The sequence below is a fragment of the Anabrus simplex genome, chromosome X (genome assembly GCF_040414725.1).
Source record: "Anabrus simplex isolate iqAnaSimp1 chromosome X, ASM4041472v1, whole genome shotgun sequence".
Lineage (NCBI taxonomy): Eukaryota > Metazoa > Arthropoda > Insecta > Orthoptera > Tettigoniidae > Anabrus > Anabrus simplex.
The window spans coordinates 2,352,946-2,368,674 of record NC_090279.1 but is presented as its reverse complement, the minus strand read 5'-3'; the positions used below and the strand labels follow the sequence as shown (position 1 = coordinate 2,368,674).

Genomic DNA, 15,729 nt, shown 5'->3' with positions numbered 1-15,729 from the left:
TTTATCAAGCGCTAAATCTTAAATGGACAGAGAAGAAGACAGTTTCCTAAAACACAGTATTATACAATTTACACTAATTATTTTCTACAAAACACACAGCTCATCCTTAAAAGAATTGCATTATTTACAAAATTCTGCTCATAGTATCTTCTGTATTTACAAACAATCAACTTGTATACATGTGGAATTAATTCAAATAATATTATAGAACTGCCATTAGATAAAAATTTACATTTCATTTATTTATTGTATTTTTTTACCCTTTTTTGAACCTAACTTACATAATGACCAGCTGCGTCCTAACCTGAGACCCTTCTGCCTCTGCTTTTCAGAAAAATGATAAGAGAGATAAGAACATGAAAAGAACGCACTGTAGGATAGCAGTAGGCAAGGTAGCAATAGAGAAGGAGGAACGTTTGTAAATAGGAAAACTTAAAATTGCCTACATATTTGTGAATATTCAACATAGTATATGTACATATGGAGGGACGTCCGTGTATGTGTACATGTACGATTTAGGGAAAATAAATAATAATAATCATAATAAATACTATCTCCAAATCATTACCCAATACCATTCCTTCCTTCTCTTTCTCTTTCTGTTGTTCCCTATTTCCACAATGACTAGCTATTTTCCTAATCCTCTTATATTCACATTCCCCTGTTCCCATCTTTCTATATGTGACTTGACTTGTCACCTCTTTGTTCATTCCCATGTTCCAATATACTTTCTCTCCCGAAACACTTCACTGTAATATCATTTAACCCCACATTATTCCTACCACTTTCCCAACAAGTAGACAATGCTTAAATCACATCCATAGAAATATCCATCAGCCCTTTCTGTACATCACATTAAGATTTTTAAAAAATCAATCAATCAATCAATCAATCAATCAATCAATCAATCAATCAATCAATCAATCAATCAATCAATCAACAGCATTTAGGGCTGTCTGTTGTTTATGTAGAAAAGGATTGTGGACATGTATGAAACAACTCCCTTGGTAAATTATCTCAATCACTAAATCATCATCCTGTAAGTAAACATTTGGCAAATTATTTCCCTTTGAATTCCAACTTATCTTCATGTTGTGACCTTTCCCACATTTAAAAAACATGACTGAAATTTATTCATCAACTAATGTCATTCCAAGACATCCTTCCAATGACATCTCAGAATATACAGCTTAATCAAACAGCTTGTCTCTTTTATCCAAGTCTTCCCAGCCAAAGCTTTGCAACATCTATATAACACAACTCTTTTGTCAGAAATCATCCACAAGAATCGGAGCTGTTTCTGTACATTATTTCATGTTCTCTAATCAAGTAATACTGGTGATGGTCTCATACTCTCATTGTGGCCTTGCTGGAGATTTATATGCCCTCCCTTCTACAACCCCTAAATAACCCCATAATCATATTAAGATATCTGTAAATTTTATTTTCAATCCTGGTTATGTCATTACCACAAAGGATATCTATCCTTATTATGAATACCTAGGTACTTACAGACATCCCCGTGAGGAACTTTCACCCCATCAATGCAATAATTAAGCCAGAGAGGACTCCTTCTATTTGTGAAACACACAACCTGGCTTTTCACCCCGTTTACCATCATAACAATGCCCAATGTCCATCTTACAATATTGTCAAGATCTTTTTGCAGTCACTCACAATCCTGAAACTTATTTACTAGAAAGAGCCTGATTGATGTTCATTATTCATAACCAGATGTAGCCTAATTATTAGGGCAAAAAGGTATACTTCTACATTTATGTAAATTATCAACCTTTATAGACTAAACCTTGAACATTTTTGGTGGTAAAGTTACCCCTTGGGATATCCCTGTCCTCAATAATGTATTTTTTAATATAGTAGCTACTGTGAGAATCACAATGTAATTTCATTATTCAGATGGTTCTGTGTCATTATGTTAGTTCACATGTTCTGTTGTTTATCATCTATATCTGCATATTGTTGCTGTATGGAAGTAAATAATATGACCTATTGTTAAGACTGTGCATTCTGTAAGATACGTGCATTAGAGAGAGAGAGAATCCAAAAGGGATAGCTGCCCTAGAATAAGGGGTACTGTATGGTAAGAGCATCAAATTATTATCTATTTTCTCACTATTTATCTTAGGATCAAATGAGCTTATATATTTTTTAAAAATTTTGAATTTTCCTTGTTGTAGCACTACAGCTATCCCTGATGAGGAAAACTTTATTTTTCTTTACACATACCATACAAATGATGATTTACAATTGCCAAAGAATCTCGTAAAACACCTAAACAAATATCTTTTAGATATGAAACGGGAATAGCAAAACGAAGGAAGAAATTCATTGAAAATTTTGTGATAGATCCTCGCGCACCAAAGAGCAATCCAATCACTTCCCAGCAACTGGCAGGTATGTGATACATTTCTTCAAAGTACTTAAAACATGGTTCGTAGTGTCTCTTCTTTTCAGAATCAACTTCTTTGGCCTGTGAACTGTTACTCTCAAACCTTATTGTTGGATCAATAACAACGCCGATGTTTCTCTTCCTGTCAATCGCGATAATGTCTGCACGTTTACTAGATCCATCACTAGAGATACAGTGGTTCTAGAGAACTGTCAAATTTTGAGATTATTGGGAGACGAAAGGACCTATCACCAAGAAAGAAGGGCAATGTCAGATAGCTACATTTTGAGATATATTATTCAGAGCAGGAAAAAGCTTTTAGATAACAAATATCACAGTAATTTAAAAATGTGAAGACAAGAGGAAGGCAAAATATCAACAATGTGTTGCAAACAGTGGGCAAAAGAAACTAACCCCAAGGAGTACGCAAAACTGATTAATTCATCAGTAAAGAATCGCAAGGCTACTTGTTCAGATTTACTTCAGAAATTGGAAGAGTATGGGTCATTTGGATCAGTCAGGACTGTGAGATGAGAGCTGTTTAATGCTGGAGTGAAAGCAAGAAGACCTTGAAGAAGAGCAAAGATTACCCTGCTATGGCTCCAAAGAGGTTCCAGTGGGCCAAGACCCTTGAGAATTGACCATCTGATGCCTGAAAAAGGCAAGTCCATGACAATAACTGTAATTCCCAAATAATCATTCATTATTGCATTTTAACCCAATATAACTGATGTAACCATACAGTACATTAAATGTATGAAGTTTCTCTTTGGAACTGTGTAGATTACTGCATTTAATGCTAGGTTTATTTGTTTTATTTATTTCAGGTTTACTTTAGTGACTAATCGATATTTACTGTCAAGGAAAAGGCAAGCCAATATATCAGAAGAAATGTCAGTATGTCAGATTGTGTGAAGCGGAGAGTGAAGCATCCACCTTCAGTTATAGTCTGGAGTGTGTTTTCTTAGTATGGCTGTGGACGATTATATATTGTCAAAGGAATTATGAGATGTGAACAGTATAGTATTAAGAACCCATCTGCTACCTCAGGTACAAGAGTGGTTTGACTAAGTGAAAGAAAAGTAATGGAATTTTTAAAGAAAAACAATGTAGAAGTACTTGACTGGCCCAGAAACAGTCCAGATATGAATGCCACAGAAAATTTTAGGGCAACAGCAATGAAAAAATCCTAAAAATAATATAACAACAAAATTGTCTTGATTGAGAAGCTCTTCCAAATCTGGTTTCATGATGACGATTTCAAGTGTCAGTGTAAAATACTGATTCAGGGTATCCCCTGTCAAATCAAGTGACTTATTAAAGCTAAGGGGATGCATGCCAAGTACTAAAGTCATAGACTTAAATATTGGTAACATCTTATGTGTTAAATTCTCGATTTCTTACTGTTTACTTTAATAATTTAGCCACGTCCTTATAGCCACCCATTTAGTCACTATTTTATCTAGCCCAACTGCATTAATTTTTGTCAATAGTCTTCCAAGGTCTATCCTATTGAAAGCCTTAGATATGTCAATCGTGATACATTTGACCTCCTGAATCTAATATACCTGCTATATCTTGCTGGAATATACAGGGTGAGCTTCAGTGGAATGATGTTTCCTAAACCTGAACTACTTTCTATCAAACCAGTTGTTAATTTCGTAAATGTGTACAATCAGACAGAATGCATTCCGAGAACTTGCATGCAACACCAGTCAAGATGACTAGTTTGTAATTACTGGCTTATAAGTTGATCACATTTTCTTTATAAACAGGATGCAACCCCACTAATTCTTCATTCATCCAGTATAGCTGCTTCATACACACACAAATCAATTAAGAACTACAGATTTGGTTCTATATCAAAACGAACTGACTTTCGTATACTCCCAGAAATTTTACCAATCCCAGGAGAATTTCTAGATTTAAATTTTTGTATCTTATTTCCAATGTCTGTTTTATATTGTAGATCCATGTGGACATTGCAAAGTAATTTCAAACGATTGGGTCAAATGTGACAGCCTCTGCAAAAGGATGTAACCGTACCATTGATGACATATCATATGCCTCACGAGTGACGGGTGCGATGCCCACTTGCTGGTGAACGGCGTCTTTTTCACATAATACAGGACTGCAATCCCCATGGACGAGCGGAGTATACACATTCCCATGTTGTATAATTGCTACTCCATACCCTTCTCAGTCAATATTCAACACATACACAGAAACAAGATGTAGTACCATGCAGTATATTCTGGACTTCAGATGTAGTGACATCATTCAGTCACAGAGTGTGACTTCCCTTCATCTCATCCATGCTGTCCGACTCGTTGGCTGAATAGTCAGCATACTGGCCTTCGGTCCAGAGGGTCCCGAGTTCGATTCCTGGTCTTGTCGGGGATTTTAACCTTAATTGGTTAATTCCAATGGCCCGGGGGCTGGGTGTTTGTGCTGTCCCCAACATCCCTGCAACTCACACACCACACATTACACTATCCTCCACCACGCAGTTACCTACACATGGCAGATGCCGCCCACCCTCATCGAAGAGTCTGCCTTACAAGGGCTGCACTCGGCTAGAAATAGCCACACGAAATTAATTATTATATCTCATCCATGCTGCCTTAATCATAATTCGCACATCAACAACTACCACAATATCAGCCTGTAGGTAAGAACAGATACCTGAATCAACTTGGATGGAGCCATTAGATGGTTTGGATGACTCCAGGTATTCACTCGTATTTTTTTTCATTCATAAATGGTATTGTAAGAAACAGGTATACCGATCTTCACCTTGATGCTGCAGTCCCATTCTGGGTCTATCAGCAAGTGCAATATCATCTTGATATAAGGGAGTCTTAGAAACACTCCTTTGTAGGTGCCATGCGGTGGTGTCCATGCTGCGGACAAAGGGCAATGAGTCAGAGTGGTACATTGGTGTGCACACCAACTTCCAGTGAGAAGCTCTCTGAGACAATGGCAAAACAACACACACAACCTCTGGTGTTCGTGTATAGCATCTTGATCCAAATTATAAGCATTTCTGGTACACCATGGTCACGAGTGAAGACCAGATCACATGGTTTGGAACCCGATCAAAAGTCATTCCGAGATCAAGGAAGGCAATGTACACTGCCTGATGATGCTCTCAGTGCTTTTCAATTAGCATTCTGGCAGTGAAAATTGGATGAATTATTCCAGCACCCTTAATGAAGATGCACTGTTTAGCTATAATGCAGACGATTTCACCCAATCAATGATGAAGGATACTCCCAAAGGTCTCCTCATGTACAATTGGGGGCAAATTTGACGGTAATTTGCACATCTGTTGGATGGTCATTTTACTTAAAATAGGCACAAGGATGTTTGTAGCCCAATGACTGGGAACAGAGCCAGGGTCAACTCTGGCACTGAACAGGCTTGTCAGCCTGTTGATAATGTGTTCTTTAAATTGCTACAACTTCCAGAGGTTTGCTGGAAGGTCATCTAGTCCTGGCACTTTTTGGTTCTTCATACTCCTAGTGGCACTGTCGACTTCCTTTGATGGGATGCATAAGATGGGACTCACCATCTGGAATAGGGTGATGGAATTTTTTTGCCAGTGGCTTTACGTCGCACCGATACAGATAGGTCTTATGGCGACGATGGGATAGGAAAGGCCTAGGATCGGGAAAAAGTGGCCATGGCCTTAATTGCCTGGTGTGAAAATGAGAAACCACGGAAAACCATCTTCAGGGCTGCCAACAGTGGGGTTCGAACCCACTATCTTCCGGATGCGAGCTCACAGCTGCTCGCTCCAAACTGCATGGCCAACTCGCCCGCTATGATGGAATTTAATGCAGGAAATATCTACAAATGTTGTAGCCAATGTTTGAGGATTTCTTGTTTGTCCTGTAATCACTGGTCATCTTTGCCTCTAATGCACACAGAGTGCTTAATACTTGTGTCAATTTTGGTCAGCTGGAAAACTGTTCTTTTTTATTCGTTTGAGTTCAGTGGTGTGCAGTGTTTATCAGAACTATACCGACAAAAAGTCAAGGATGCTCTTCGTGTATGCTAAGAACAATGGTTCAATCAGGCTGACAGGGAAAATTATTCATTTTGAGAAAATTGGGTTAAAGTGTTCCTTCCGGGTGCGCAATTCAAACTGACGAGCTGCTACCGTGTTTCAGGGAAGATAAGGGTAGACAGTTGTTGTGGAGTGCATGATGCAGACAACACCATGAAATGTAACAGATTCTCTGCAATACGACAACACATACAAGACTCTAAACATAATTTCATCAAAATTGAACAGGACATGGAAATACTTAAAATTATTAAGACAACTGAAAATTATTTCATTCACCTTGACAAATACTTCAACGCGAATTTCAATTTAAACACATTTCTGAATAACACAATATTCTATTAGACTTCGTCACTTTCATTTTAAAATATGCTAAATTTCTAAACTCAAATTTGATTTTCCGTGCCTTACACAGTTCCTAGCCACGTTTTCTATCTCGAACAACCCATCCACGTGACCAACTTTATTTCTCTATCACATCCTTTCCTTTCTTCTTTCTTCATTCCACTTCCCGCTCTATTAATCACCTCTCATCTAATTCAACCTCACCTGCTTTAGTCATTATTTATATTCCGATCCACACCTATTTATCTTCTATTAACATCTTTGTTTTCCTTTCTCTTTCCCGCATTGAACTGCGTATTATAATATCACTTACGGTTCAGATCATTACAACATTTAAATTTAAACCTTACGCCACCTCAAGAACTACCTGAGCTCTTAACTTCAAAGAAATCACACGCTGTGTAAATGTGTCTCTCAACTGTTCTAATATTGCGCTTTTTCTTCTTTTGACAATTGTTTCTTATATCAACAGTTCTCCTTCTCCAAACTTCAAGAATCTGACAAGATTCTATAAACATTAATATATATTTTTATCGTCAAATACAATGACTTAGCAAATGTCATGGGATAGTCACCTAATAGTGTGTGGGGCCTCGTCTGGCCCCGCGAACTGCAGTGAGACGCCGTGAAATTGAGTCGACAAGTCCCTGGTAGTCCTCTGGACGCAGTTGGCACCAAATCGTTTGCAGAGCAGCCGCCAATGTTGGTCTGTTCGTGGGTGGAGAATCCATGGCACGGAGCCTGCATTCCAGGACATCCCAGATATGCTCGATAGGGTTCATATCGGGGCTCCTGGGTGGCCATGGCAGTCGTTGGACCTCCGCTGCATGTTCCTGGAACCATTCCCGGGCGACGTGGGAGCGATGTGGTGGCGCGTTATCATCTTGAAACACCGCAGAACCGTTTGGGCGCTGGAAGGCCAAAAATGGCTGGAGATAGTCTCCGAGCAGCTCAACATACCACGTACCATTCAAAGTCCCTTCCAGAACAATTAGGGGGCCCATTCCATACCAGGAAAATATACTTCAGACCATAACACCAGCGCCCTGGACCACATATTCGAGTCAGGCGGGATCCATCGCTTCATGTGGTCTGCGCCATACACGGTGCCTCCCATCGGCATGATGCAGTTGAAATCGTGATTCGTCCGACAATATCACGTCATGCCATTGTCCCAGTCTCCATCCGTGGTGACAAGCGACAAATGTGCGTCGTTGTGCCCGATGACGTTGGGTTAACAGTGGCACCCGAGTGCGGTGCCGGCTCCCATACCCCATAGGACCCATGCTCCTATGGATCGTCCAAAGGGATATGTGTCCAGAACGGCCTGTTTGAATTGAGCCGTGATTTGTTGTTTGGTTGTATGTCTGTCAGTACTGACAATCTGTCTCAGATGTCGCCGGTCACGGTTATCGAGGGTGGCTGGACGGACGGTCGTTCGTCAGTTGTGGACGGTGATACATGCATTCAACCATTCACGATACACCCTGGACATGGTTGATCGTTTGAAGCCGAATTCCCGCACCACTTCCGAAATCGCACTTCCCATCCGTCGGGCACCGACCACCATATACCGTTCGAATGGTGTCAGCTCACAACGACGTTCCATGTTACACCTGTCACATGCACAGTCACTGCTCACAAGGTCTTCTATACAACTGCCGCTGGCACAGGGGGCGTGTGGTGCGCAGGCAACGCACCTGCGCATCAGTGCTCCGCTATCCCATGACATTCGCTCAGTCAGTGTATATTAAACAGTATTGTACGATTTCACGTCTAGCAGCGTTTGCAGGCTTGCTCCTTGAACCATTTATATTGTCATCGAATTTCACAATCATCCAGAGGCACAGTGCCGGTTAACACATACGTTTTTTCGGCTCTCCAAGAACTTGCGTCTGGCTTCATTTGTGTGATTGATCCTCGAATTCTTCAGGTTTTTGGGAACATTCAACACACAGTGCTAATTCCTAACGTGTTATAGTGCTTCATGATCCACAACAATGAAACTATTGTTTTCCTGTGCATTGCTTTTTTATATTATAAGTGATTGGCTGATAATGACCCGGAACAATGGTCGAAACCATTACCGCTTGTAATCAACTAGGATTTTAACATTACATTTCTAATTCAACTTGTATTTAAAAGGTTGAACCGTTATATATCTCACTTCAATTAATTGTGTTCCCACTAGAATTATATAAGATATTCTACGCCAAGCGATGTTTATTAGCCGTGACATCTTACAAAGGTAACACTTTATTTCGTCTTCTGCAAAACATAACCACTAGAATATTCATTCCATAACACATGAGGTATGCATAAATAATCTGAACCAGCAAGTTAAGTGTCAACTGACATTTAAATAGGCATGGTTGGAGCACATATTAATGTGCCGTTTTAGTTTCGGTGTGTGTGTGACGTGTGTGCATGTGTATGTATGTGAGGAAGCCCATTGTTACAAGAATCCTGCAAGACAAAGAACAAGGGGAATTATCATGCTGCTTGCAAGAGAAATCTCTACTTTCATCATGGTTTACCTTGCAACGGATATGCCTTCCGGAATGTGCTACTAAAATGGGAGATTCCAACACACGCTAAATGGTGCTAAAGGGACAAATAGTGAGACACTGCCAGCCAGGACTGAATCAAATTTCATCATAAAGTGCCCTTTTTAAACATTAATTTCCTTTCAGGAAGACATCCTTCTTGATATAATACTTTCTATTACTTTGTGTTCCTACAGAGCCTTATCGCTTCTGATCTAGGGTCGATGATTTTCGATATTAGGCCCCTTAAAACAACAAGAAAGCAGCTTCTGATCTATTTATTGGTGTAGGTAAATTTTGTGAATGACTGAAATACACTCATGTCCATAAAATTTAGAACACCTTGAAAGACTAGAGATAGGAAGTTCATATTCACAGGAAATGTGCATTAGTATGTTCTGAAGAAATGGTTAGCATTTGAACCATGTCGACCCTCAGGTTGAAGGTCCACATCGGTATCTCTGCGCATCACCACCGACAGTTAAATTGTTCCTGCGGCTCTTGTTGTTGCTATAAATCGAAGGTAATGGATCAGTGTGACTTGAGCAGACGTGTAGGATGCCTCGCAGACGTATGCAAGAAGAGTACTGTCAAATGTGTGAGTTTCAAAGAGGGCGCATTATTGGCATGAATGTGATGGATCTATCCGAGAAATTGCTGATTGTGTGCGAAGAAATGTGTTGGCAGTGCAATGGGTGTGTAAAGAACGTTCAAAGAAGGTTGTAGAACACGACGAGATGGGTCTGGTCACACCACCCAGACCACCCGACGCCGCCACCACACCCCGAGAAGATCGCCACCTCATTAGAATGGCATTGCAGCATATATCTACGTCCTCCTCGGCTCTGGCGCAACAGTGGAACAGTGCAACATATCGCAAATTATCAGGAGTGACAGTCCATCACTGTTTATTACGCTCTGGTTGTCACCGCGTTGTCCACTTCACTGCCTACCTTTGACTAATGTGCGTGAACATGCTGGACTTTTCTTTTGCTATTGGCTTTACGTCGCACCGACACAGATATGTCTTATGGCGACGATGGGACAGGAAAGGGCTAGGAGTGGGAAGGAAGCGGCCGTGGTCTTAATTAAGGTACAGCCCCATCATTTGCCTGGTATGAAAATGGGAAACCACGGAAAACCATCTTCAGGGCTGCCGACAGTGGGGTTCGAACCTACTACCTCCCGAATACTGGATACCGGCCGCACTTAAACGACTGCAGCTATCGAGCTCGGTAACATGCTGGACTGCAATGGTGAAAGGAACGACGTCACTGGACACAGGAATGGCAGCAGATAGTGTTTTCGGACGAATCCAGGTTCTGTTTGTTTGAAAATGATGGCCGCATTTTGGTTCGCTGCAAACAGGAGGGCGGCATCACACTGACTACATTCGCACAAGACATACAGCGCCCATTCATGGTCTTATGGTGTGGGGTGTTATTGGGTACAACCACAAATCCAAGTCGGAGCGTGTCCAGGTAACTGTTACCAGTTTGACGTACGTGAATGACATTCTGCGACCCGTAGCCATACCCCTTCTACACGACACCGCAGACGCCATATTTCAACATGACAATGCGCGTGGGTGTGTTTTTCTTGTGTAATTTAGGTAAGGATATGGCCATGGGGATAATAGGGTTCATGTGGATTAGTCTTTGCTGCTCTTATTCATTGAATAAGAAAGCTGAATTCTGTATTAATGTTTTTTTTTAAATTTCGTTAAATTCTGGTTGTAGGTTCCTTGTTGACTATTGAAAACGTCGCATCCGCAAGAAAGTTTTCAGTTTTTGTAATATATTCGTTCCTGTCTAATAAAATTCTGGTCCCTCCTTTGTCCGCTTAACTTACTATGATGTTATTGTAATTAGTTTTGGTTTTTAATCCTTGAATTAGATTTGTGTGGTTGGAATCAGAAGTTTTATTTAACATCTTAGTCACTGCCTGTAATTTTGTTTTTATTTTTAACCTGGTATCGTTCTGTAAATCTAAGGGGAGTTTCAAATTATTCGACTCAACCCCCGCTATAGTAGTGTTGATCACGTCCCTTTCTTTTCGTGTGCTGGGCCAATTATGCTGTATTCCTTTGCTTAACAAGTAAATTTCTTTTTCTGAGAAGTTTGTGTTTGTCATATTATGACCATGGCTGTTGAGTTGTTAAAAGGTGGGATGCTTTTTATTTTTTCTATGTTCTTTTTTAGTAACTGCAGCTGAATTTCCTTTAAGTACCATAAGCAAGTTTATTATCTAAAGTCGTTTGTTTCCTGCTTAAGGTGTCATTTAACTTGTAATCTGCACGTAGCTGAAAGGAACTCCATTCTACTGGGGATATGGGTTGAGATACTGCTAACCTATCTTATTTAACTGTAAACTTAATTGTGACTTCTTTTGAAACAATGTTTTGATTTTGTCCTTAAGCCAGATTTCATTGGTTCTATTTTGGGTTTTACTTAAACTGGGAGCAGGTAAGCCTTTCCTCTGAACAAGTCTCAAAATCTAGGGTCCAACTTTAGTCGTAGACATTCTTTAAAATAAGCTATGTCTTGACTTATTTTACAGATCTTTACCTTTAAGTTGAGGTATTTGTTTAACTTATAGGGAGCCTGGTTGCCTATGACATTACATGTTGCATGTCACATGACTGGTCCGTGTTAAATTTTCATTAATTTAACAATGTTACAAAAGTTTATTGAGATCCACATATTCAATACACGTAAGGTTCTTAAAATTAAGATTTACATCTTGTCATACTAATTTAATGGGACATGTTTCGCCTATTGCATGGGCATCATCAGCCGTGATCTCATGCCTAAAGAATTAAAATCAAGATCTTGAATACTCTAGTCAAAGTGTTACATAGAGAAACACGTGTGTTATAAAAATGAGGAAACTTGATGAAAGTTCACAAACCACAATTTACACAATAAAACATGTTTAAAAAATGAGTGAGAATAACGCTTTTCAAAATAGCCAATCTGTCCATATTAACATGAATGATAAGAATGTCTATAGCTAAAAATATGGTTTAAGGCAACTCAATTTGAAGTCACAGAATGGTTTTTATGAACTTTAAGCAGTTTAATAATTGAATGACGACACCGAATATTCATGTAGAAGCTTGTAGTGTTATCATAGAGTATACAGCTGTGTGACTGAAGGAGTTATTTTTGTTATTAAACCTGTATTTGTAAGGTGAGTCCACAACTAAGAAAATCAAGGCTTTCCTGCAAACAACCCTCAGATAACCAACTCTTCACACAACTGCAGGCATGGGACTAGGGTTACCAACTGAAAATTTCCAAATGCAGGACATTGCTTAGCAAAAAGCAGGACATTTAAGAAAAATGCTTGACAATTTCAATCAATAATGTAACGATCACTCACCTATTTTCGGCTGCTGTCATCTGGAACTCCATTTATCTGCATATACTCGCCGCTACTTTACTCATCTAACCCGCCTTGGACCTTCACTGCTGCCTTGCCGTGCGCCCGTCCTGCTGAATTGCTCACTACACACTGAGTCTCCACTGGATTACGTCACCCGCTGCGTCCCTCTCCGATGTTTCTCGATGTTTTGTGTACTTCTTTCCTGAACTTTCGCCAGTGGTATAAAGGCTTACCCCACGTACTCGGTCGTCAGGCCAGCGCTGACTCCGAGTGTGGTTGGAGGGTCGTCTGAGGACTTCCCAGTATTTGCTGGGAAGCTCCACTTCTTTTATTTTGTTATATTGGGTGAGCAACAGAGTATTTATTCTTCTCCTATGGTTTTTGGAGTTATCTTCAAATGAACATCAAGTAATATGCAATCTCAAGAGTTAGTGAGTGACTGAACTTGTGGCCTGGACGGTACAACTTATCACATAAACTGTTCCTGCACTTGGCAACTGTTTATACTCAGGCGACTCCCACTATTGTGATTCCCGTCTTTGGCCCTTCCCGTGCCTTTCTTCTCCCTTTGTTCACCTTTTTTGGAAATTTGTGTCAATATTCTCCGAGGCTAATAGGTTATCATGTTCATTTGATTAGTTACACATTATAATTTGTAAATGGTCTAGGGATGCTATACTGATGTACGTCATTCACGATGAACGTTTTCTTTTATGTGCCAGGTTATAAAAATTTGAGTTGTAATTTGAGATTGATTTCCTTGTAGAAATAATACACAGTTTTGATTAACATTTATCATTCTTCTTATTATTACGTCCACCGACCTCAAATTGGTCCCAGCCCTTTTCTCCTTGAACGTCTTGTCAAAGAATCTTAATCAACTATTACGTCGTTGCTTTGTTCTCTACGAATTAATAAGTTTGTTTCTTTTTACATACCCAATACGTAATAGCATGGTAGCAGAGTAACTCATCCGATTTATTGTTATCTTCTTTCTATTGTTTTTTACTCTTTGTTACCGTAGTTTCTTTCTCAATATGGCAAATTTTTCCGATGATTTTCCATTAAATTCTTCTAATGACTATTCATTTTACCCCGGTTTTCCGGTCTCTACCTAATCCACCTTGTGCGGATTTAATTTCTTTTGATGAGACTACGCCCTCAGAACCGTCATCCACTATTTGTTCATCTTCGCATTCCAACACTTCAGATTTATTTAATCAAGATTTAAAACCAAAACTTCCAATTACCACTCATCATTTACAGCCAGAATCTTTTAGGCCATTCACCTCATCGCCTATTTCCTCAAATCCACTCATGCCCTCATTAAATTTGGAGATTATTAAGCAGTCATTAACACAAGTGCCTCCTTTAACAGATACAAATCCTCGAAATTCAACTATATGGTTTTTTTTCGTAAATTTCTTAAAATTAACCTTGCCCCATTTTCTCAACTCGATAGTTTATTAACGTCTAAAACTACTGGACATTTAACGAATTTTTGGCTTGAAAATATGGCACATTTTCAGGACTGGGCTCAATTTCGCACATGTCTTCATAATTACTTTCTACCTTATGAGGTACGTCATACATAGAGTTTGGAATTTGTCCGCCGTCATCAACGTACTGACGAACCTGTACACGATTATTTAGACTCACTTCTTACTTTTAGTGATGTTCTTAATATCGCTAATAATCCATCGGACTTAATCTCAATTGTTACATTTTACGCTGTGCCTTCTTTCCGACAACTTCTTCATGTACATTCTCCTCCTACCTATTTGCTACAATTGTATACCGCAGCACAAGCTCATATGACTTACTCGTATGCAGATATTTCCTACTATGCTCATGTACCACCACCAGGCTTACCTTCTGCTATTACCTCTCCCCGCCGTCATTATCATTACCAATATCTCGTTCTGCTACAGTCAGTAAACCTATTATATGTTATCGTTCTAAAGGAACAGGACATATAGCTAAATATTGTGCCTCCCCCCATTTCGGGAAACGCCCCCGACCCCCGTCCGTAGGCAGTGGACGAGTTCAAGTGGCAAATCTGCCTACTCAAATACATTCTTTGCATCACGCCACCTCTACTACTCGGCAACCTCTTCGATATTCCACTATTTCTTACACTAAACCGAGCGTAAAATATGATTCCCATATTTTTGCTCATTACCCAGGACCTCCCATATTGTAGTCTTGCTCCACAATATTCCTACTATTGCACTTTTAGATTCTGGTTCAACCACTTCTTTAATTAGTCTAGACTTTTTCCAATCTCTTCAGACTATTTTTTCTCATCTTCAACTTTCTCAGTCTTCCCTTCGTTGTACTTCTGCATCAAACAATCTACTTCAGGCCTTTGGCCAAGTCAGGCTCAACTTAAAAATTCAACATTTTTCCTGGCCTTATTCTTTTAATGTTGTAGAAAATTTATCATATCCATTAATTCTAGGATATGTTTTTTTCGTCATACTGGTTTGGTACTTGATTCCTTTTCTTCCTCTATTCGTTTCACCCTTTCGGATATTAGGATTCCATTAGTGAATTATTCTGATTTTCCTCTTTCACATCTTCCTTCTGTTCGTAAGGACTATGTGTATTGTAACCGTTCTCAGTCTGACCAACTTGATAATTTGTTAGTTGAGTTTGCTGATGTTGTAACCTCTAAACTTGGAACTGTTTTGAATTTTCACGCTCATATTGATCTCACGGATACAACTCCTGTTCGATCTCCCCCGTATCATTTAAGTCCGACCGGAATGAAAATTCTTAATCAACATGTAGATGAAATGCTGGTCGATAATACCATCGAACCTTCCACTTCTGACTATGTCTCTCCCGCGTTCATTGTTGATAAATCTGACGGGTCCTTTCGTTTTGTGATTGATTATCGTAAAATGAATTCTAAGATCCTCTACGATGCTTACCCCATGCCTAATGTTCAAACTGCGTTTCAGTAT

At 39.5% G+C, this 15,729-nt stretch overlaps 1 protein-coding gene across 1 annotated transcript in view; it reads right to left on the bottom strand.

Annotated features, from left to right (window-relative positions):
* LOC137503061 (zinc finger protein OZF-like) overlaps positions 1–15,729 on the bottom strand; it is a 76,773-nt gene that overhangs the window by 38,332 nt on the left and 22,712 nt on the right. The gene's annotated exons all lie outside the window — the stretch shown is intronic.